Below are 23,198 nucleotides of genomic sequence, written 5' to 3'. Positions count from 1 at the left end.
TTTCTTTTCATCCCTTAAATCCCCTTCCCCTATTTTTTCCTAAAAGTTAAACACTATATAGGGATTGTGCTGTGAGGGACCCAAACAACCTTTGTGGCTGGTTCCACACAGCACCTGGCCCAGTCCCTGAGAATCCTTTGTTTTTTGGTATCACAGCATTGTCATTTACTGCGCTGTGACATCCGACCGTAACGTGTACACCAATACCACAAACACATGTTACTCTTTGTGTAGGCCACACTAGATTCAAATAAAGTGTAACAGACACACCATCATCATACAGTGCCATTAGTGTTTCTTATACCTGTTTGTAGTCCTACAGGAATAAGCACACTAATTCCTAATAATTACTTTCTTGCTGTTCTGAATCCATCGATAGAGATGAAGAAGGCAGGGAGTAAGGGACGTCCCCGTGGCGGCCGCGGAAGAGGTGCATCAGCAGCTAGACATGGTGCACATTCAAAGCAAGCAGAAGGCCCAAATCACTCAGCATCTACTTTCACCCGGCAGCAGTCATTTATGCGCAGCTTGTTAGGAGCGCAGGGCCATAGGCTAATAAGAGAGAATCAAGTAGAAACCGTTGTTGGTTGGATGGTAGCTGAGGAATCCACCTCAATGAGCGCAGCATCCTCCCTGGACCTCTCCACCACATCGGGTCAGGCCACTGAAGAGCAGCACCCATCTGCTTCTTCACCGCCCACTAAATTGCACAGACATTCAGAGGGCCAGGAGCCAACCTTAAACCTCTTCTCAGAATCTGTTGGCTTGGATTCTGTGTGCCAGCCAGACAGCATTGCTGCAGCTGAAGAAGAGGTAGTGTGCACAAATGTGCAACCGCTGTGTCCATCTGAGGAAGAAGTGGAGTGTGAGCCAGTGCCCACAGTGACCAGACCCTAGTCAGCAGATGATGATGAAACTCAGCTGCCAGTTTCTGCTGACGAAAGTGCATTGGATGACGAGGTCTTTGACCCATCATGGCATGCTGAGGGGCAGCAAGCAAGTGGGGATAGCTCAGAGGAAGAGCTTGCAGGGGTGGTGCAGCGTGGCTGTCCATGTGGGAGAGGAAGAGGGAAAATTTGGTTGTCGGCTCCCTCAACTTCAGCACCCGTTAGGAGCAGGGCTCTTTTAAAGAACACAAGGGGTACGCCCAAGAGTTGTGGTGCATGGGCCTTTTTCGACCAAGTTGCAGATGACGTTACAGTAGTCAGATGCAAGTTTTGTCGACAAACTGTGCGGAGAGGAAGGAATGTCAGCAACCTTAAAACCACCAAAATGTTGACGCATGTCAGGAAGAGGCACCCTGTGGAGTGGCAGTATCACACCCAAGATGATTCGCCACCTGCAGCTGGTTCCCCACTTTCCACCTCTTCAGCCACAGCGGCCACCTCTTACTCCAGCTCGCAAACAGCTGCTCCCGCTTCCTCGCCAGAATGCCAGGGTGCATCTGCAGGCAGTGTTGTACGACGGCACACTGTCTGTACTTTGTCAGCATCAGCATCCTAATCGCTGGCATCCTCACACTCCCAATCCAGTGTGCAGCCATCTGTCACCCAGGTGTGGGAGAAAAGGCGTCCGTACTCGGCAAACCATCCACGAGCACAGGGCATGAATTCTCGCATTGCCAAACTGCTTGCAGTGGAAATGCTACCATTCTGGCTGGTGAGCAAGCCAGCCTTTATCGATATGTTGGGGTTTGCAATCCCACAATACAGAGCTCCCAGCCGCTTCTACTTCAGCAGGCAAGTCGTCCCCACCCTGCAACAGCATGTGGAGCGTAAAATTAAGCATGCGCTACAAAATGCAGTTAGTAGCAAGGTCCACCTGACCACCGACGCGTGGACCAGTCAGCATGGCCAGGGACGCTACATTTCCATCACCACCCACTGGGTAAATGTAGTTGAGCCTGGAACTGAAGTAGACAGTGCAAGTGCGCGGGTCCTGCCAACTTCACGGATTGCAGACCGCTCCTCCATACAAATTGACTACTCCTCGTCAGACTCGCCTGCACCCAGACGTACCACAACAACCGATTTCAGCACTGCATCGGCCAAACATCAACAGGCCGTGTTGAAATTGGTTTATCTGGGTGATGTTAGCCACACTGCAACCGAGCTGTGGAACACGCTCAAGGAGCAGAGTGACATGTGGCTTGCGCCGCTCAACCTCCAGCCAGGTATGGTGGTGTGTGACAACGGCCGAAACCTGGTCGCGGCTCTGGGCCTAGGTGGTCTGACTCACATTCCATGCCTTGCCCATGTCCTAAACTTGGTGGTGCAGAGTTTCCTTAGGAACTATCCTGACCTTGAGGAGCTGCTGCACAAAGTCAGATACGAGTGCTCTCATTTGGGGCATTCAAGCATGGCTGCATCGCGCCTTTCAGCCATGCAGCGCAGATTGGGCCTGCCCGAGCACCGCATCATTGTTGACCTCCCCACCAGGTGGAATTCGACTTTGCATATGCTGTGGAGGTTGTGTGAGCAGCAACCTGCAATTATGGAGTTGCAGCTGCAGCAGGCGCAAATTAGGCGACACACATCTCAGCTCTCCAACTTTACAACCACAGAGTGGGCATCCATGAAGGACATATGCACCATTTTGAAGTGCTTTGAGGACTCCACTCTGATGGTGAGCACGGATGCTGCCCTACTCAGCCTGACTATTCCCCTTATATGCCTTATAGAATCATCAATTAAAGGACTAAGGGATGAGGTTTCTCTGGAGGAGGAGTATGATGAGACACTTGCACCAACCAGGCAATCTTCATCGGCCTGGTTGGTACAAAGCTCTGTGGGTGCCTCACAAAGGTCCAGGCAGGACACAGCAAGCAAGGAGGATGAGGAGGACTATGAGGATGAGCCAGAGAAGGAAAGTACACAGCGCTCTACTAGTAGTCAAAAGAGCGTGGATGGGCTGATGCAGAGCAGCCAGAGCACATTCCTCCAGCTGGTGACAGCAATGCATGGCCAGTTGGCAGCCTTCAGCACATGAGTGACTTCATGCTGCAGTGTCTGAGAAATGACCCACGTGTGGCTCTTATTCTCCACACAAATGACCACTGGGTGGCCACCCTCTTAGATCCACGTTACCGGGACAGCCTTCAAAGCCTAATTACACAGTTGAACCTGGCGTGTAAAATGCAGGAGTACCAAGATGCACTGGTTAATTCACTCATGTACTCTTTTCCACTGCATAGCAGTGATGCGCGTGCACTAGCAGGCACTTCAGTGCGTCCTACACCCAGCGGAATCTGTTCCAAAGCCGGTAGCAGAAGCAGTACATCTGCTACTGACAGGTTCAATATACCCAACCTGTTCCAATGGTTTCTGAACCCGCAAACAGTTCGAGCACCATCAGCACAGACAGTGCAACGCACTAGAAGGCAACATTACCGTGACATGGTGGCACAATACCTCTCCACCCCTGTCAGTGTGCTTCAGGATGGATCTGCCCCCTTCAAGTTTTTGGGCTCCAAATTGGATACATGGCCCGAGCTTAGCCAGTATGACTTGGAGGTCCTGGCTTGTCCTGGTGCCAGTGTGATTTCTGAACGTGTCTTTAGTGCAGCTGGCAATGTACTAACAGACCAACGTATCAGACTATCCGCTGTAAATGTGGACCGGCTTACATTCCTAAAAATGAACCAGGCCTGGATTTCTGGTGACTTTTGCTGCCCTGGGCCAGAGTACACAGGTTACATGCATGGTTGGTAGCAGTATGCATGCTCTGTCATGTGCCTATGTTGCACACAGCGTCATCTGTTATGCCAGTGCTCTGGCCTCTACTACCAACATCTAGCTCCTGGTTCTGCGACTGACTCTTTCATCTCATACTGTTTTCCATGGGCTCTAGTACCGCCAGCTAGTGCCCATTTCCATGACTGCTCATTTCACAGCATGCCATGTTTCTGGGCTCTAGTACCTCCAGCTAGTGCCCATTTCTGTGACTGCCACTTTCACAGCATGCCGTGTTTCTGGGCTCTAGTACCTCCAGCTAGTGCCCATTTCCGTGACTGCCACTTTCACAGCATGCTGTGTTTCTGGGCAACAGTAAAGCCAGCTGTACCTCGTTAGACCAAAGTGGAAAAAAGGACGACAAATGCCAAACACCTATAGGCAGAAGCACAAGAGGCGGGATCCAGCCACGCCGGCTGTTTCCTGGCAGTGAAATGCAGACACAGGTGCCTCCCCGTGGGGTAAACCGAGATCCAGCATCACCAGCAGGTTATAGGGAGTGCCCAAGGGCACAGTTACCTCCTACTCCAAACCGTGTTTCGACAACGCTCGCCGTTACACGGTTGTGTCAGCTGCACTGTTCAACGCCCTCGCCGTATATCATTCCGGCTCAGTTTGCTGTTATCCGTGGTGTCGGCAGTGTAGGAGCCCCCTACGTGAACTCCGGGACCTGGCATTCAAGGCTGGTCTTGACAGTGCCAGTAGGCCCTCCTCCCCTGCTGCGACTGCGGAGTAAAGAAGACTGTGTCCGGGTTGTGGGGGCAAATGTGGCTCTTGCACCTTCTGCCGAGAAGACATTACTCTGGTAGAAGACCCAAGACAGGAAGACAGATGCAGAAGACCCAAGACAAGAAGACAGATGGAGATATCTCCGGACTCCTGTCTTTTTGCTCTTGAACTTGCATCTTTGTGGGGTTTTTTTGGGCTTCTCGGCAGTGCTTTTGGCTTATGTCGATACTACATTGTGGTATCCGGGCTACAGTAATGTCAGCTGTTGCCCAGTACAGCCACTGGCACTTTTACCTTCTGCTGCTTATCTAGGTTTCAGTAACGTCAGCTGGTTCTCAGTAGAGTCAATGGCTTAGGTCCCTCCTTTGTGGTATCCGAGTTCCAGTAACGTCTGCTGGTCCTTGGTAGTGCATTCTGGCACAGGTTACCTCCTGCTTAGTTATCGGCCTCCGGTAACGTCAGCTGGTGTCCGTTGGTTCCATTGGCTCCATTGCTGATTTCTGCTGCCTATACGGGTTCCAGACTCACCAGCTGGTTCTCTCAAGTTCCTGCACCTACTGTTACTTCTGTATATTTCCTCTGGGTTTGGGAAATTCTGCGACCAGCCAATAGCAGGATTACCATAGACAGAGGTTTAGGAAGCAGTAGGAGCAGATGTACATGAACCAAAAGCAGAATATCAATATGCACAATTACTGAATAACAGTAATATAATCAGCAGAAGAAGACTAAGCATGGTTTAAAGGGAGTGTATCCGTTCCTCCACATGGTGCTCCTGGAAACTCCCTGCAAAGCAAGGTGAGCTGAATTCGGACACATGTCAGTCAAAGGGCATATTGACACCACCACCGGCAGTTTTAATTTAATAATGTAAAATCACTAACCCTAACCCTAACTATCCCTAACCCCTAACCCTTACCCTACTAACCATAAACCCTAACCCTACCTCAACTAATCCTAACCCAAAGAAAAAACACAGCTGTTAAGAAGATGTTTTCCTGCTACAGCTTTCACTCTGTGCATTTTTCTAGCGATTTTTTTGCTCCTCTGCCTCTGCAAACTCCTTCCCCATTATCCTGAGGTGTTTCCCCTCCATTTTATCCATTATATAGCACTGTAGTGGTCATTTTGTAATTCCGATTTTTTTCTCCCATTGACTTGCATTGATATCGGAAATCAGAAATTCCGATATCCGATTTTTTCAATATGGGAAATCGGAATTCCGATACGATATCGGGCAATATCGCTCATCCCTATTGGAGACTAGACGATCCCCTCTCTCTCATAGGGGAATGAGCCATGCCAGAGCTTCGCCAGTGAGATGGGGCATGATGAAATCCCCTTTTGCCAATCTGAAGATAATTAGTGTGCCAAGATTTCAAAATGCAGCATGCGTTGCCTGCCAATCCTTCAACATAAAGCATGATCACCATCATAACGTGGTAGTGCCGACAGATGGGGTCTGGAACCAGTAACATAGTTGGCAGGCTGGAAGGTCATGGCCAAGGTTGCCGCAGTTTGGGGAGAAGCCGATATTGCTGCAGATTTCAGTGTGTCCAGGCGAGTGCTACCTGTCTGTTTATAAGGGAAGATCTTGTCCTGCTGGTCTTTCTGGCAGGGAACTTCCTGGTATGGGTTGAAGATATGAGACAATTGAAAGCCAATGGAATCACTTGCCTTAGAAAACTGTAATGGGCAGGGTGGTGGGACCACCGTGACGTGGAAAGACGAGAACATGGAGAGGTGCGACTAAGTGTCCCATTTCACTTAGCGATGCACCAGCCATCCTGACAATGGTACAACCTGGAAATGATCGCTCGTGCGTTGCTAAATGGTCGCTAGTAAGCTGCCAAACAGGGAGATCTCTTCAGCAATGCAGCAACGATCCGGCGATCCGTGTAACAACCTCGCCGGTCATTGGTACCTTGTCACACAGCAGCTTTTCAAACGATTCCAGCCTGCGTCCCTGAGTTCTGCGTCACCAGTGGGACGCCGACGACGAAAAAATGGCTCAGGACATTCGAGCACGATCGGCAATATCCAGCGGGGGGGTCTGTCGCCACTGCATGTCACATGTAGCGAGATCACTGGCGACATCACTGTTGCATCACAAAATTGGTGACGCTTCAGCGATCTTGCTAGTGATCTCACTTTGTGAGAAGGGGGCTTAAGCGAAAACCAGAAACATTGCTAGAGCTCATGATGATGATGTTAGACTTGGCTCCGGATAGATGCCAGGTGCTACTCCAGGATAGACCAGGACACAGAGTAGCTGACTTCCAAAGGGGCAGGAATCTGTAACAGCGGGTGCAGGCAGGTACAGTAAGTATATAGACAGGCATGGCACTGGCAGGAAGATTCGGCAGGTATACTGGCAGGCATGGTAGGTGCGAACAGGAACGGCAAATATACTGATTGGCATGGCTAATAAATAGGCAGGCAGGTGCTGGCAAGCATGGTTGATATACAGGAAGGCAGGTGCTGGTGGGCAGGGTTGATACAAAGGCAGGCTTGTGCTGATGGGCATGGCCGATATACAGGCAGGTGCTGGCAGTCACAACTGAAATACAGGAAAACATGGCAAGAACAAGCAGACAGGTATACAGTCTGGCAGGTACTGGGAACCTGAGAACTAAGAATCGTGCAGACTACTGACATAACCTATTTTTCAGGCACCTTTCAAAATGTGGATATGCCTAAACTAATAAGTGCCTCCCAGCGAATGGATGTGGACACTATAGGACGGCATGCATTGTCACTTTAAGAAAGTAGGAACGTGAGCGCCCTAAGCACAGTTCTTGGGAATCTGCCAGATGTGAGCAGACCCAAGGAAGCAGCAGGGAGAGGAGGAAGTGTACAATAAGGGCCATGGTGATGAGACAGTGTCCCTTCTTGGGGAGGGAAGAAATTTGCAGGGACACTGGTGCTACACACAACTTAGCCTTAGACTTACGGAGAGAAAGGGATAAAACATTCCAGAAAGGCAGATTGTGGTATTCAACCGTAGTTCTGAAAATAGAACATAGTAGTATTCTTTTTTTGAATAATGCATAGATTCCATTGACAAAGAGAGATAAATTGGAGAGCTGCTAACAACAGCAGACACATTCTAATTGGTAATTTCAGTAATATACTCAAGAAAGGCTCAGAACTTTCTCTGCTGTCTGTGTTTTGTACATTTTTCATTATTCTTCAAGTACTAGAAAAGGGAAGCCAGTTTAAGGCCCAACAGCACATTTTTTTCTGCTAAAAAGTAAAAATAAACCAGTGATAGTTAGCAAAAGTGTGCTAGCTTGTTTGTGAGAAGCAATTAACAACTGATCTCAGTTTTTGACTTTTTTAAGGTAGCTGGGCATCTCCTGCTTAACAAGCAATATTATATTGCTACTGTAAGGGCTGTCAGTGCTGGCCATGGACATCCCAATATCACCTTACCTGTTCCAGCTTTTTCTTCTGCCAATGCCAATAGTGACACATCTTCTGACTGTCCATTTTGTCTTACAAGGTTACGGTTGTACTGCTGCTAGGTCTGCCAGTTCTGCTGCTACACTTCCAGGCATGTCCTTGCTCTTTGCTTGCCCCATTACTTCCTTTGCTGTGCTAATGCTACCACTAAGGCTGGAGTCACTCACAACGTATAAAAATACGGTCCGTTTTACACGGACGAGAATCGCAGAATTGTTCCCTGAACAGTGATCCATATGACATCCGTGTGCAATGCGAGGATGCGATTTTCTCGCATCTAAGCATCCGTGTGACATCCGTATGGCATCTGCATGGTGAGATTTTCTCGCTGGCTTGCAAAATGGACATATAATGGATCCATGGCCTCAAATATTCGTGATAGCATATATACCGTCATATATATATATATATATATATATATACACACTAGCTGTTTCCAGCCAGCTAACACTCGGCACGCTCATTGCTATCTAATTAACGCTGCTGGTGATTAAACTAAAGTAAATAATGACAACATTCAATAGCACTTACGCAGGTGGTAAATTAAATTAAAATGAAGTTAATAACAATAATAATCATTAAAAATCTGAATAATACTAATGATACATTTTATTCACAGTGTAAAATCAAAAACAAACTGGATTCAGTAAGATGTGCATTTTTTTATTCATTCCAGCATCTAAACAAATTTCATAACGAAACTTAAATTAAGTTAAAATTTCTCTGTAAGCACAATTAAATGTACGTTTACCTTGGCTGAAGTGGTTGAATTACATAGAAAGGAAGTGCTGCGTGTGGTAATGTGGGGGTCAGAGCCTCGTGTGGTAATGTGGGGGGACGGAGCCTCATGTGGTAATGTGGGGGGACGGAGCCTCGTGTGTTAATGTGAGAGGACGGAGCCTCGTGTGGTAATGTGTGGGGACGCAGTCTCATGTGGCAATGTGTGAGGACAGAGCTTCGAGTGGTAATGTGTGGGGATGGAGCCTCGTGTGGTAATGTGGGGGAACGGAGCCTCGTGTGGTAATGTGTGGGGACAGAGCCTCGTGTGGTAATGTGTGGGGACGCAGCCTCATGTGGTAATGTGTGAGGATGGAACCTCTTGTGGTAATGTGTGGGGACGGAGCCTCGTGTGCTAATGTGGGGGGATGAAGCCTCATGTGTTAATGTGAGAGGATGGAGCCTTGTGTGGTAATGTGTGGGGACAGAGCCTCGTGTGGTAATGTGTGGGGACGCAGCCTCGTGTGGTAATGCGTGAGGATGGAGCCTTGTGTGGTAATGTGTGGGGACAGAGCCTCGTGTGGTAATGTGTGGGGACGCAGCCTCATGTGGTAATGTGTGAGGATGGAACCTCTTGTGGTAATGTGTGGGGACGGAGCCTCGTGTGCTAATGTGGGGGGATGAAGCCTCATGTGTTAATGTGAGAGGATGGAGCCTTGTGTGGTAATTTGTGGGGACAGAGCCTCGTGTGGTAATGTGTGGGGACGCAGCCTCGTGTGGTAATGCGTGAGGATGGAGCCTTGTGTGGTAATGTGTGGGGACGGAGCCTCATGTGGTAATGTGTGGGGACGGAGCCTTGCATGGTAATGTGTGGGGACGGAGCCTCGTGTGGTAATGTGTGGGAACGAAGCCTCGTGTGGTAATGTATGGGGACGGAGCCTCGTGTGGTAATGTATGGGGACAGAGCCTCATGTAGTAATGTGGGGGGACGGAGCCTCGTGTGGTAATGTGTGGGGATGGTGCCTCATGTGGTAATGTGCGGGGACAGAGCCTCGTGTGGTAATGTGGGGGAATGGAGCCTCGTGTGGTAATGTGTGGAGACGGAGCCTCGTGTGGTAATTTGCTGGGACGGAGCCTCATGTGGTAATGTGTGGGGACGGAGCCTCATGTGGTAAAGTGTGTGGACGGAGCCTCGTGTGGTAATGTGTGGGGACGGAGCCTCGTGTGGTAATGTGGGGGGACGGAGCCTCGTGTGGTAATGTGGGGGAATGGGATTATGTGTGGTAATGTGGGGGGGCGGGATTATGTGTGGTAATATGGTGGGGGGCAGGATTATGTGCGGTAATGTGGAGGGAGGTGGGATTATGTGTGGTAATGTGGTGGGGGGCAGGATTATGTGCAGTAATGTGGTGGGGGTGGGATTATGTGCAGTAATGTGGAGGGGGGCAGGATTATGTGTGGTGATGTGGTGGGGGTGGGATTATGTGTGGCAATGTGGTGGGGGGTGGGATTATGTGTGGTGATGTGGGGGGGTGGGATTGTGTGCGATAATATGGTGGGGGCAGGATTATGTGCGGTAATGTGGTGGGGGTGGGATTATGTGCGGAAATGTGGTGGGGGGCTGGATTATGTGTGGTGGGGGGCGGGATTATGTGTGTCAATGTGGTGGGGGGCGGGATTATGTGTGGTGATGTGGTGGGGGGCGGGATTATGTGTAGGGATGTGGTGGGGGTGGGATTGTGCGCGATAATATGGTGGGGGGCAGGATTATGTGCGGTAATGTGGTGGGGGGGCAGGATTATGTGCGGTAATGTGGTGGGGGTGGGATTATGTGCGGTAATGTGGTGGGGGGCAGGATTATGTGTGGTGATGTGGTGGGGGCGGGATTATGTGTGGTGATGTGGTGGGGGTGGGATTGTGTGCGGTAATGTGATGGGGGCAGGATTATGTGCGGTAATGTGGTGGGGGTGGGATTATGTGCGGTAATGTGGTGGGGGAGTGCGATTATGTGCAGTAATGTGTTGGGGGGTGGGATTATGTGTGGTAATGTGGAGGGGGCGGGATTATGTGTGGTAATATGGTGGGGGGCAGGATTATGTGTGGTGATGTGGTGGGGCGGGATTATGTGTGGTGATGTGGTGGGGGTGGGATTGTGTGCGGTAATGTGATGGGGCAGGATTATGTGCGGTAATGTGGTGGGGGCGGAATTATGTGCGGTAATGTGGTGGGGTGAGATTATGTGCGGTAATGTGGTGGGGGAGCGCGATTATGTGCAGTAATGTGTTGGGGGGTGGGATTATGTGTGGTAATGTGGAGGGGGTGGGATTATGTGTGGTAATATGGTGGGGGGTTGGGATTATGTGTGGTGATGTGGTGGGGGGCGGGATTATGTGTGGTGATGTGGTGGGGGGCGGGATTATGTGTGATGTGGTGGGGGGCGGGATTATGTGTGGTGATGGGGTGGGGGGACAGAATTATATGTGGTGATGTGGTGGGGGCGGGATAATGTGTGGTAATATGGTGGGGGAGGGATTATGTGTGGTGATGTAGTGAGGGGGCGGGATTATGTATGGTGATGTGGTGGGGGGCGGGATTATGTGTGGTGATGTGGTGGGGGGTGGGGTTATGTGTGGTAATATGGTGTGGGGAGGGATTATGTGTGGTGATGTGGTGGGGGGCGGGATTATGTGTGGTGATGTCGTGGGGGGGATTATGTGTGGTGATGTGGTGAGGGGGCAGGGTTATGTGTGGTGATGTGGGGGGGCGGGATTATGTGTGGTGATGTGGTGGGGGTGGGATTATGTGTGGTAATGTGGTGGGGGGCAGGATTATGTGTGGTGATAAGGTGGGGGGAGGGATTATGTGTGGTGATGTGGTGGGGGGAGCGATTATGTGTGGTAATGTGGTGGGGGCGGGATTATGTGTGGTAATGTGATGGGGGCGGGATTATGTGTGGTGATGTGGTGAGGGGGCGGGATTATGTGTAGTGATGTGCTGGGGGGTGGGATTATGTGTGGTGATGGGGTGGGGGGACGGGATTATGTGTGGTAATGTGGTGGGGGGGCGGGATTATGTGTGGTGATGTGGTGGGGGGGTGGGATTATGTGTGGTGACGTGGTGGGGGGCGGGAATATGTGGTGATGTGGTGGGGGGGCGGAATTATTTGTGGTGATGTGGTGGGGGCCGTGCTATTTTCTCTGCCAGAGAGGTAAAGCCAGTGATTGAGGGCAGAAATTAATAGCCTAGAGAGGAACCATTGTTTTTGGCCCCCCCGGCTAAAAAAAATCTGCCCCAGCTACACTAGAAAAGGCGCATCTGTAAGATGCTCCTATTCCGGCACTTACCCTCTTTTTTCCCATTGCCCTGTAGCGGTGGCATATGGCTTTCCTTTCTGGTGGAGAAAATTCGCAAGAGCCCATGCCAGTTTTTTCTGTGAATTAATCATTTAATTTAAAGCCTACAGCTCCAAAATTTTACACACATACACTAATAACATTATTAGTGAGGGATATATAGAAAATCAAACGGATATGCAATGGTTTACTGTATGTAAACCATGTCTCATATCATGTGTATCAATGACATATATATATATATTTATATATACCTGTACTATGTGTATACCTGTGTTCTATCTATTCTATTTTAACCTGTCAGTGTGATTTTACAGTATAGTACACTGAAATGCTTGCTTTTCTAAAGGTCACCGGTGCGTATTTCTTACAAGTCACACCTCCGTGACTTCCCTCCGTGTGTCACCTCCGTGACTCCGAGACTCCCCCTCCGTGTGTAATCTGTTTTTTCCATGCACCCATAGACTTGCATTGGCGAGTCTCGGGCGTAATATGATGCAAATCACAGCATGCTGCTATTTCACCCGCATGTTTAATACGGGCAAGAAAAAACGGATGATGGAGCTGCCCCATATATTAACATTGGAACGAGTGCTATGCGATTTTTTTCTCACATATCACTCGTACGTATTTCTCTCTACTGTGACTCCGGTCTAACAATGGAAATCTGCTGCCACTGCTTATAGACAGTAACACACATCAACTTATTTTTTACTGTGTGCTTAAGCTCTCCTGTATTGCTGCTTGGAACCCTACATGTTCAAAACAAGTATATTTGAAACTGCTCCCACAAAAAGAATATTTTTGACATGGCTTTTTAGGAAGCCATTGTTTCTTTGCTTTCAAAACAACAAACCTGTTCCTGTAACCTAAATAGGGAAAAAAACAACTTTTGAATCATTTATTTGAAAAACATTTGTTTATTTTTTATACACAAACCTGTTGCTGGTCCACAAACAATAATTATTTTTTTCACAGCTTGTGAAGAAGTCATTGCTTTTTCTATTTTCATATAACAAAGTTATTTCTGATGACAAATTAGTAATAATAGTAATAATTTTTGGAAAGTCTTTTAAAATGTAATTTTTTTTATTTAATAGCAAAAATTCCTTTGCTACTCCCCAACAGGGATAGGTTTTGGACTACCTTTTGTAAATATTGATGATGGCTTCTGTATACACCACCTGTCGAGTTATGGTTGCTATGTACAGAAGCGCTCTGACTGCTTGTCTGTAACTCTCGTTGCTGGGTAGCAGATCTTCTTCTCCTTCCATTGTTGTTGACTCACCTTTGGCTTCTGACAATCCAACCTAGTTTAGGATTATGGAAATTTTAGAACTTTGGTTAAGAAGAAAACTCCCATCTTCCTATCTCTGGATTTGGATTCCCATATAATATGTCACATTTCCAAGGTCCTTAGTCTCAAAGTGCTGATTGAGAATTTCACCTAGGTTTGCAATTTTTTTTCATTTTCTTGACACATGATTGGATCATCTACATATAGAAGAACATACATCCACTCCTTCGCTACATTTTTCATATACTTCATATACAAACATGGATCAGCTTGAAATCCTTTAAACCTTCATCCATCAAAACTTTGTTCATTTTCGAGTTCCAAGCTCTTGCCGACTGCTTAAGTCCATAGAGAGATTCTTGCATTTTAGCTGATAAAGTTCATCTTGGATTTTTCCTTCTGCAAGAGTGTGACCCTTTTTTGAGATGATGCAGCTGTAATATCTAAAATAAACTACATTCCCCTTTTTCATGAGCTTCTTTACTGCTTTCAACGCTGGAAACAGAGAACATCCTTTACTAGGATCTTTCTGCTTTGTGCTGGGGTAACTAGACAGTGGAGGTAGCAACCTCCTGCTTCTTCTGAAGTCAAATAGTGACCATTAGCTAAGATGACCTTTTCTGACTTGCTTTCATGAAAGTCAGTGAAGAAATCCTTGTTATTTGTTATATGGCTGCTTGCACCAGAATCTATACACCATATGTTTTGCAGATGCGCCTGTACTGTTATTAAATGCAGTTTCAATACATGCAGAATCTTCCTTTAAAGCTGTTTTAACCCTTTGATGACTGTTATGCTTTTTAAGCTGACACATTCTTGCTTTCCAAATTCTGCAGTCTGCATTAAGGTAGCCATGCTTTTTACTGACAAAACATTCACGAGTTTCTCTTAGATTGCTCTTATATTTAGTGAAATCCTGTGTATTTAATGCTGTTTCTGCTCTGGATTCTTTACTGATGCTTACTGTCATGGTATCTGGAATTTTGGTCTGACAAGCGAAGGGTTAATATCATGGTATCTGGAATTTTGGTCTGACAAGTGAAGGGTTAATGGTTGGAGCCTCTCTTTGGTCTCAGGGAGAGTATTTATGGCCACAGGCGAGCAACCTTCCCTGTCGTTCATACTTCATACTTGAGTGTGTCCGACCCTGCCTTTGCTAAGTGCCTCTCGCCTGTTTCCGTGTTTGTGGTGTGTATGACCTGGTCTGGATTTTGGTTTTTGTCTCTTGGCTTCCTGATTTGGTACCGTCCTGCTTGACCCATGTTCTGACCTTTGGCTCCCCTAGACTACTCTCTGACTTTCTGATTTTGTACAGTGCAGCCCGACCCGTGTTTGACCTCCTGCTTCCCTGACCATTCTTGCTCTACCTGACTCTGTACCGCATTGATTCTCCTGTGTATGACTTCTGGATCGCCTGACTATTGCTACTGTATAAACCCCTGGCTCTCTGAGCCCTCTGCCTGTCACTTCAGCGTCCCTGCGATAAGCTCCGCCCCCTTTGACATCACAGGTCACGTGTTGCTAGGTCCTGCAGCCTCTGAGTGCTTCTGCAATCGCTCCGCCCCTTCCACAGGTCCTGCGACCTCCCAAGCTGTGCTCCTGCACTGGTCCCTCTGACAGCCCCGTGGTCTGAGTTCCTTCTTCTATGCCGGGACCGCTGACGGGTCACGCTACACTCCTGCAGATAAGGGTAAGCATGATATTATAAATAACCTTATTACTTTTCCTCCCCCCACTCATCCTTCTGTTACTACCTGTGTGAGTGTGTGGGGGTCTGCTGCAGTCATGGAGCCGATGCAGGCATTGTCAGAGCAAGTGAAGCAGCTCTCTCAAATGTTCCAGAAAATGAGTGTTGAACAGCGCAGTATAGCTCATACCCTGCAGTAGCTGGTTAATACTGTGCAAGGGGCTATGTCTTCCGAGAGTAGGGATGTATACCTTATGTCCCCTGAATCCCCGGTTAAACTGCCTGACTCCTTTTCTGGAAACAAAAAGGAGTTCAGAGCGTTCCGGGAGGGGTGCAAATTATTTTTTTCCCTGAGACCTCGCTCATCCGGGGGAGAATTTCAGAGGGTGGGGGTAGTTATCTCCCTGTTGCAAGGTGCCCCACAAGCCTGGGCATTTTCGCTAGCACCCACGGCACCAGAACATATGACTGTGGATGCGTTTTTTGAGGCCTTGGGCCGTATCTATGATGAGGCTGATAGAGTACGACTGGCGGAGGACATGGTGATGAGCGCACGTCAGAGTCGGCACTCTGCAGAGTGGTATTGTTCTGAGTTTCGGCGGTGGGCAGCGGAAGTCACCTTGGACGATGCGGCTCTCCGCATCTATTCCGTAGGGGCTTAGCAGAACACCTTCAGGGCGCCGTAGCCCTGCATCCACCTCCTGATACCCTGGAAGATGCCATGACACAGGCAGTTCGGATGGATCGACGGTTAAGGGCCAGAGGGGTGATGCACTCTGAGTCCCTTCTGTTTGCTGGGAGCAAGGAAGTTGGGGCTAGTGCGATACCCATGGAGATTGGTGCCACATCCATCAAAGAGAAATAGAGGAGACACAGGCGGGATAAACAGCTGTGCTTTTATTGTGGAGAAGCAGGACATTGGAGGAAAGACAGTCCGTCCTGTCCTTCGTCTTCCCAGCCGGCGGGAAAATTCTAGGTCTGGGTAGTGATCGAGGAGGCTGCCCAGACCCGCAGGTACCTTTTTCCTCATGCCCCAAGCTGTTGATTGATGTTGAACTGCTGGAAGAAAAATGTCGTTTTTTTTCCACAGCTTTGATGGACTGCGGTTCCTCTCTAAACCTGGTCAGTGCCAGCACCGTCTCCAGGGCCAAGATAGGGACAGACAGGTTAGAGACCCCGTTGAAAATCATGGCAATTGACTCCTCCCCTCTCACCCATTCAGGGATTCGTTATGCCACCAATAACTTTGTGTTACAGGTTGGCTCCTCCCATGCGGAGGAGATGAAATGTTTCATTATGGATAATCTACCTGAAGGGTTGGTGTTGGGTATGCCGTGGCTTCAGCCGCACAACCCAGTAATTGACTGGGAGAGGAGGGTAATTGTTAAATGGGGTCTGAAATGTGATGACTGTTCCTATAAAGCTGTGTGTTGTGTTTCCCCTGCAAATCCTGTTTTGGAGTCTTCTGTGTGTCTGGAGGGCATTCCGGAGTGCCTGAAAGACTTCAAGGACGTGTTCTCCGAAAGCGAGGCCAAGGCATTACCCCCACATAGGCCTTTTGATTGCAACATTGATTTAGTCCCAGGGGCCAAATTACCCAAAGCCCATCTGTTTAATTTATCTGGGCCTGAACATTTGGCAATGAAAGAGTAAATAAAGGAAAGTCTCCGGAAAGGACATATCAGACCTTCGGTCTCTCCAGTAGCAGCGGGGTTCTTTTTTGTTAAAAAAGAAAGATGGTGGCCTACGTCCATGCCTCGACTTTTGGGAACTCAATAAAATCACTGTTAAAAATGCATATCCCTTACCGTTGATTCCCGATCTGTGCAACCAGCTCTCGGGAGCAAAATGGTTCTCCAAACTAGACCTTAGGGGGGCTTATAATCTTATTAGGATTAAAGAGGGGGATGAATGGAAAACGTCATTTCTTACTACTGAAGGGTTGTTTGAGAATCTTGTGATGCCATTCGGTCTCGCCAACGCACCCGCAGTTTTTCAGAATTTTATTAATGTGATTTTTGCAGACCTGATTGGCCACTTTATTGTCATTTATTTAGACGATATCTTGGTTTTCTCCACAGACGAGCAGTCTCACCTATCTCATGTTAAGATTGTTCTCCAGAGACTCGAGGAGAACCAATTGTTTGTTAAATTAGAAAAGTGTACCTTTTTTGTGCAGGAGCTAACTTTTCTAGGGCTGATCATTTCTCCACAGGGGTTTCATATGGATCCCAAGAAGGTGCAGGCCATTGCGGATTGGGTCCAACCCCAGAACCTGAAGGGCCTGCAGCGTTTTCTAGGGTTCGCAAATTATTATCAAAGGTTTATCAAGGGTTTTTCTCAGATAGTGAAACCTCTTACTGATCTTACATGTAAGGGGACCGATATAAAGAATTGGTCCCTTCCGGCCAAACAAGCTTTTGTGAATCTGAAGAATTGCTTTATGTCCGCGCCAGTTCTGGTGCAGCCTAATCCGTCTCAGCCATTTGTGGTAGAGGTAGATGCGTCCGAGGTGGGGGTGGGGACTGTTTTGTCTCAAGGATCGGCTACATTAACTAATCTCAGACCCTGTGATTTTTTTTCCAAGAAGTTCTCTCCGGCAGAGAGAAATTATGATGTGGGGAACAGAGAGCTCTTGGCTATAAAACTAGCGTTTGATGAATGAAGGCATTTTTTGGAGGGGGCAGAACATCCAATTACGGTTATCACTGACCATAAAAATTTGGAGTACATTAACACAGCAAAAAGGTTGACTCCCAGACAGGCTCGGTGGTCACTTTATTTTTCCCGGTTCCAGTTCTCCATAACTTTCCGGCCTGGTTCTAAGAACGTGAAGGCAGACGTATTGTCACGAAGTTTCAAACCTCTTTCTGCCCCCGATCCTCCTTCGTCCATTCTTCAACCCGGGGTGGTGATAGCCGAACTTTCGTCTAAGTTGGAGCGGGAGATTGTGGGGGCTCAATCTTTAGCTCCAAGGGCCAAACCGCCTAATAAATTGTTTGTACCACAGGTCTTACGGTCCAAGCTCTTACGAGAGTTTCACGATTCTAAGTTGGGGGCCCACCCAGGTATTGCGGCCACTTATGAGGCGGTAAAGAGAATGTTTTGGTGGCCATCAATGTGTTCAGAAATTAAGGGGTATGTCATGGCCTGTGGGGTGTGCGCCCGTTCTAAGAGCTCTCATTGCCGGCCGGGGAATTGGTACCACTGCCAATTCCAGAAAGACCATGGACCCATTTGTCCATGGATTTCATTACCAACCTCCCCCCTCCAAGGATAATACCGTCATTTGGGTAGTAGTAGATAGGTTTTCAAAGATGGCACATTTCGTACCCATGTCTAAACTACTGTCTGCTGAGGTCCTTTCTAAACACTTCCTTTCCCAAATCATTCGTCTCCATGGGGTACCTATCAATATTGTTTCGGATAGGGGGGCACAATTTATAGCGAAATTTTGGCGAGCGTTCTGTAGGAAGTTGGGGATATCTTTGTCTTTTTCCTCAGCCTACCACCCGGAGAGTAATGGCCAAACGGAGCGCACCAACCAGTCTTTGGAACAAATCCTTCGATGTTTGACCTCAACACTGCAAGACGACTGGTGTGATGCATTACCATTGGCGGAGTTCGCCTTTAATAACCAAATCAACCAGTCCACCGGTAGGTCACCTTTTTTATTAATCTTGGATTAAATCCTCATTTTGGTGAGTTCTCACGGTTGGACTCAAATTGTCCAGGGGTAGAGGATTCGGTTAGGCAGATCAGTGGTTTATGGTCAAGGGTTCGCGCAAAGTATTGAAAAGGCTCAGGGAAGGTACAAACGTTTTGCTGATAGAAAGAGGGGTCTGGGTCAGGACTTGCATTGTGGGGACAAGGTGTGGCTCTCAACATGGAATACAACACTAAAATTGCCATTAGCAAAGTTGGGTCCCAAATTTATTGGTCCCTACGTCATAACGGAGGTGATTAACCCGGTAACTTATCGGCTACGTCTCCTATCCTCCCTGAAGGTGCACAACGTTTTTCATAGGTCCTTGCTTCAGCCGGTATGTTCAGTAAGGGAGGAACGTACTCCTCTACCACCGCCTATATCAGTGGACGGCCACATGGAGTTCGAGGTGCAAAAAATTGTGCAATCTCGATGGGTTCGTGGCTCTTTGCAGTACCTCGTCCATTGGAAAGGGTATGGCCCTGAGGATAGTTCCTGGGTACCGGCCAGATCAGTGCACGCAGATCGCCTGGTCAGGGCATATCATGCTCGATACCCAGGAAGACCTGGGGTTCCGGAGGCCCCACATTGAGGGAGGGGTACTGTCATGGTAGCTGGAATTTTGGTCTGACAAGCGAAGGGTTAATATCATGGTATCTGGAATTTTGGTCTGACAAGTGAAGGGTTAATGGTTGGAGCTTCTCTTTGGTCTCAGGGAGGGTATTTATGGCCACAGGCGAGCAACCTTCCCTGTCATTTATACTTCATACTTGAGCGTGTCCGACCCTGCCTTTGCTAAGTGCCTCTCGCCTGTTTCTGTGTTTGTGGTGTGTATGACCTGGTCTGGATTTTGGTTTTTGTCTCTTGGCTTCCTGATTTGGTACCGTCCTGCTCGACCCGTGTTCTGACCTTTGGCTCCCCTAGACTACTCTCTGACTTTCTGATTTTGTACTCTGCAGCTCGACCTGTGTCTGACCTCCTGCTTCCCTGACCATTCTTGCTCTGCCTGACTCTGTACTGCATTGATTCTCCTGTGTATGCCTTCTGGATTACCTGACTATCGCTACTGTATAAACCCCTGGCTCTCTGAGCCCTCTGCCTGTCACTTCAGCGTCCCTGCAATAAGCTCCGCCCCCTCTGACATCACAGGTCACGTGGTGCTAGGTCCTGCAGCCTCTGAGTGCTTCTGCAAGCGCTCCGCCCCTTCCACAGGTCCTGCAACCTCCCAAGCTGTGCTCCTGCACTGGTCCCTCTGACAGCCCCGTGGTCTGAGTTCCTTCCCCAACGCCAGGACCGCTGACCGGTCACGCTACACTCCTGCATATAAGGGTAAGCGTGATACTTACATGCTGCATTTTTTCTTTTTTCTTTGCCTTTAAGATACTCTAGTGTCAGCTCATCATCTGTCCGCGCATCTATTGCAGTCATGAATGTGTCATAATTCTCTAGAAGACCACTTAATAGAAGTGCAGCAACATGAAAATCTTTAATTTCTTCTCCAATACCCTGAGACACTCCACAATCTCTAGAGAGCTTCTTATATAGTCCTGCATATTCTGTCCATCTCTTAACTTAGACTGATACAGCTTTCTCATGAGCTTTCTCTTATTGCTGAGATTTGGTCTTTCATGCACTTTCTGTATTATCTACACTGAGGAAGATCATGCTTTGTGCTTTCTGATCCTTCTCTAGCCAATCATCTCATAATGGATGGGGCACTTGTCCCTGAGTATATTTCCACGTACCTTCTCTTATGAGCAGCATCTTCATCTTGAATTTTCAGGACTGGTAGTTCTGGTTAGTGAGGCTGTGGACATCTTCTCTGTTTCTCTCTGCTGATTTTGCTCTTGGCTTCTGTTGTTGTATTACTCTGGGGTTCTGTGTCACTTTGGGTCCATAAACGTGTTGGCAGCAGATTATTCAGGATACTCTCCAGGTGTGTGACAACAGAGCTTTTTTCAGGAACAAACAGGATCAATATATGATAAGTTTAATAGGTCAGGAATATATGATTTGCGTGTCTCTATCTGTGCCTCATCTACAACAGGCTGCTTCTCTCATACACAGACACAGGAAAACAGGAAATACAGTCACCTGCTATCCCTGTGTGAGCCTCTGGGAGTTGTTTTTTTACTCTATAAACAGCATTCAAATCTAGCAACTAAACACTCATAGACAGGAATGGAGTTGTTGCACCAAACATATTCCAACAGAAGGACATGGTGCTGAACTGCCTGCTGGACTTCTTACCCGATGGAGTTAACAAGAAGATCAGCTCACTCAACCAAAAGGAGAAGTATGTCCAGAAAATGGTGAAGGTCTGCAATGATTCTGACTGCTGGAGTCTGATCTCCTTATCAAATAACCATGGCAAGAATGTTAAGCTGAAGTTTATGGATTATTGGGGAGAGCGTGTATGGGGATTTCCAGGAAGCCTTTGATCACCTTTGTCACAACATTATTGCCACCAGAAACCCTGAGGAGATCCGTGGTGGTGGCCTTCTTAAGTACTGAAACCTGTTAGTGAGGGGCTTCAGTGCAGCCTCTGAATCTGAAATGAAGTTCAAGCAGAGGTACATTTCCCCTAGATTTTTCATTGTCTTCTCAGACAATGGAGAACAGCAAAGAAAGCTGGTGTGCTACCTGCAGAACCACTTTTTGGGCTTAGAGGACCAAAAGTATGACTGTCTCATGAATCTGCTTGGTGTTGTCAATAAAAGCATGATGTGTCTCATGGGACATGAGCAGAGGCAGACTCTGAGCCCTATCACCTTGCTCGCCATTCCGAGTACTGGCAGAACAAAACATTATTCCCAACGTACCCAAAACAACATGTTACTCCCAGCCAGTCCCCTATGTAGCAGATGCCAACTTCAGCAATTACTATATTGCCCAGGTGCAGCCTGTCTTTACATGCCAGCAGCATACCTACTCCACTTGGATACCCTGTAATTAAGACTGACGATGGGCAGTATTCCAGATCCATATTAAGCAGGAGCAGACCCAGTTATGTAATAAGGTGTGAATTTTGCCATGATGATCTGCTCAAGATTTCTATGTTTGTGAAGCATGTGGTTCCTATAGAATTCATGAGAGCATGACCCAAACGATAACCTCCTAATTTATTGGGTTCAGCCCCCAAGAGGACAAAACCAACCTGTCAATTAAGGCGACAGCACCTCCTGCAGTTTGGGGCCTGCTGGATAGAAGTTCAGGCTGGCAATTCCTGCTCACTTTACATTTGATAGTAAGAGGTTGGATAGTAGAAAGATATAAATGCTCTTAATATGTCCTTCTGTATTTCAATTATCTACAGCAACGCATGAAGGAAGATGAATTGACTAGCTAGACTGAGCATTTTGTGAATGTATGACTGGCCTGCTCGCTTACTAAGCTTTCTTGGACATGGTGAACTGCAGCAGTGTGGCACAGTTCTTGCAACTGTCTATCTGACCAAACAGCGCAGATACTTTCCAGATATCTGCATGAATCACATTCTAACAAATGTGACAGATAGTAGCAAATATTACGCTCAAGAACCAAAGATTTCTTAAAGAAACCTACCCAAAACATGAAAGGTGGGGGGAGAGCTGACTTGTGTACCTGTTCATTTACTGTATCAAAGTGCCTGTTTCCATCAATTACCAAATTATCTTTGTGATTGAACAGCGCATTTATCAGGGATTCACAATAGAAAGCTAAAATACTTTAAAATAATTCCTGAACTTTTGATGAACAGTGCAGTTATGCCATATTTTTCCCTGGCAGACACTTGTGTAAATTTTTCTCATTTGTAAACTCTTTGCTGTAGCAAGGAGACTTATTGGATTATAGGGGGGGTAAATGTAGCACTTAGAGTGTCAAACACATTCTCTCTAATAAGTATACTTTCACCAGCAAGGAAGAGAAGGTCTGGGCAGATTTTATAGAGAGAGGAAATGTCCAGCTTAGAAGCAGCTGTGAGATAGAGCTGAATATTTCCAACCAGCATAGAAAGGGTCGTTAACCTCTTCAGCAAAAAAAGGAAATTAATCAATTTAATATAGGACACTAAACATAAAGGCTAAATAGAATGTGTGCGATTCAAGCTACATAATAATTTTCTAACCTCAGATTTCCCAGGAGGTCATGATACAATCGTGTCACCTAGGATTTGTTTTTACAATTTGTGTGTGTTATCTCTTCCGGTCTTGACACGCTCTGACCTCAAGTACCTTCCTCCGGACTTAAGGCCCCGTCACACACAGCGAGATTGCTAGCGAGATCGCTGATTTTGTGATGCAACAGCGATTTCACCAGCGATATCACTGTGTGTGACATGCATCAGCGACCGGCCCCCCCGCCGGGTATCGCTGATCGTGCAGGAGTGTCCTGGGCAATTTTTTGATCGCTTGTGTCCTGCTGGCCAGCGTGCATCGCTGCGTGTGGCAGCGGGAGACCAACGATCAGCGAGCTCCCAGTGCTGTAAGCAGACGCTGGGAGCTGGTATCTAAGGTAAATATTGAGTAACTAA

The sequence above is a fragment of the Dendrobates tinctorius genome, unplaced genomic scaffold (assembly GCF_039654945.1).
Source record: "Dendrobates tinctorius isolate UK_male_01 unplaced genomic scaffold, ASM3965494v1 ptg000040l, whole genome shotgun sequence".
Lineage (NCBI taxonomy): Eukaryota > Metazoa > Chordata > Amphibia > Anura > Dendrobatidae > Dendrobates > Dendrobates tinctorius.
The sequence above is the reverse complement of the archived record's forward strand: the minus strand, read 5'-3'. Positions refer to the sequence as shown.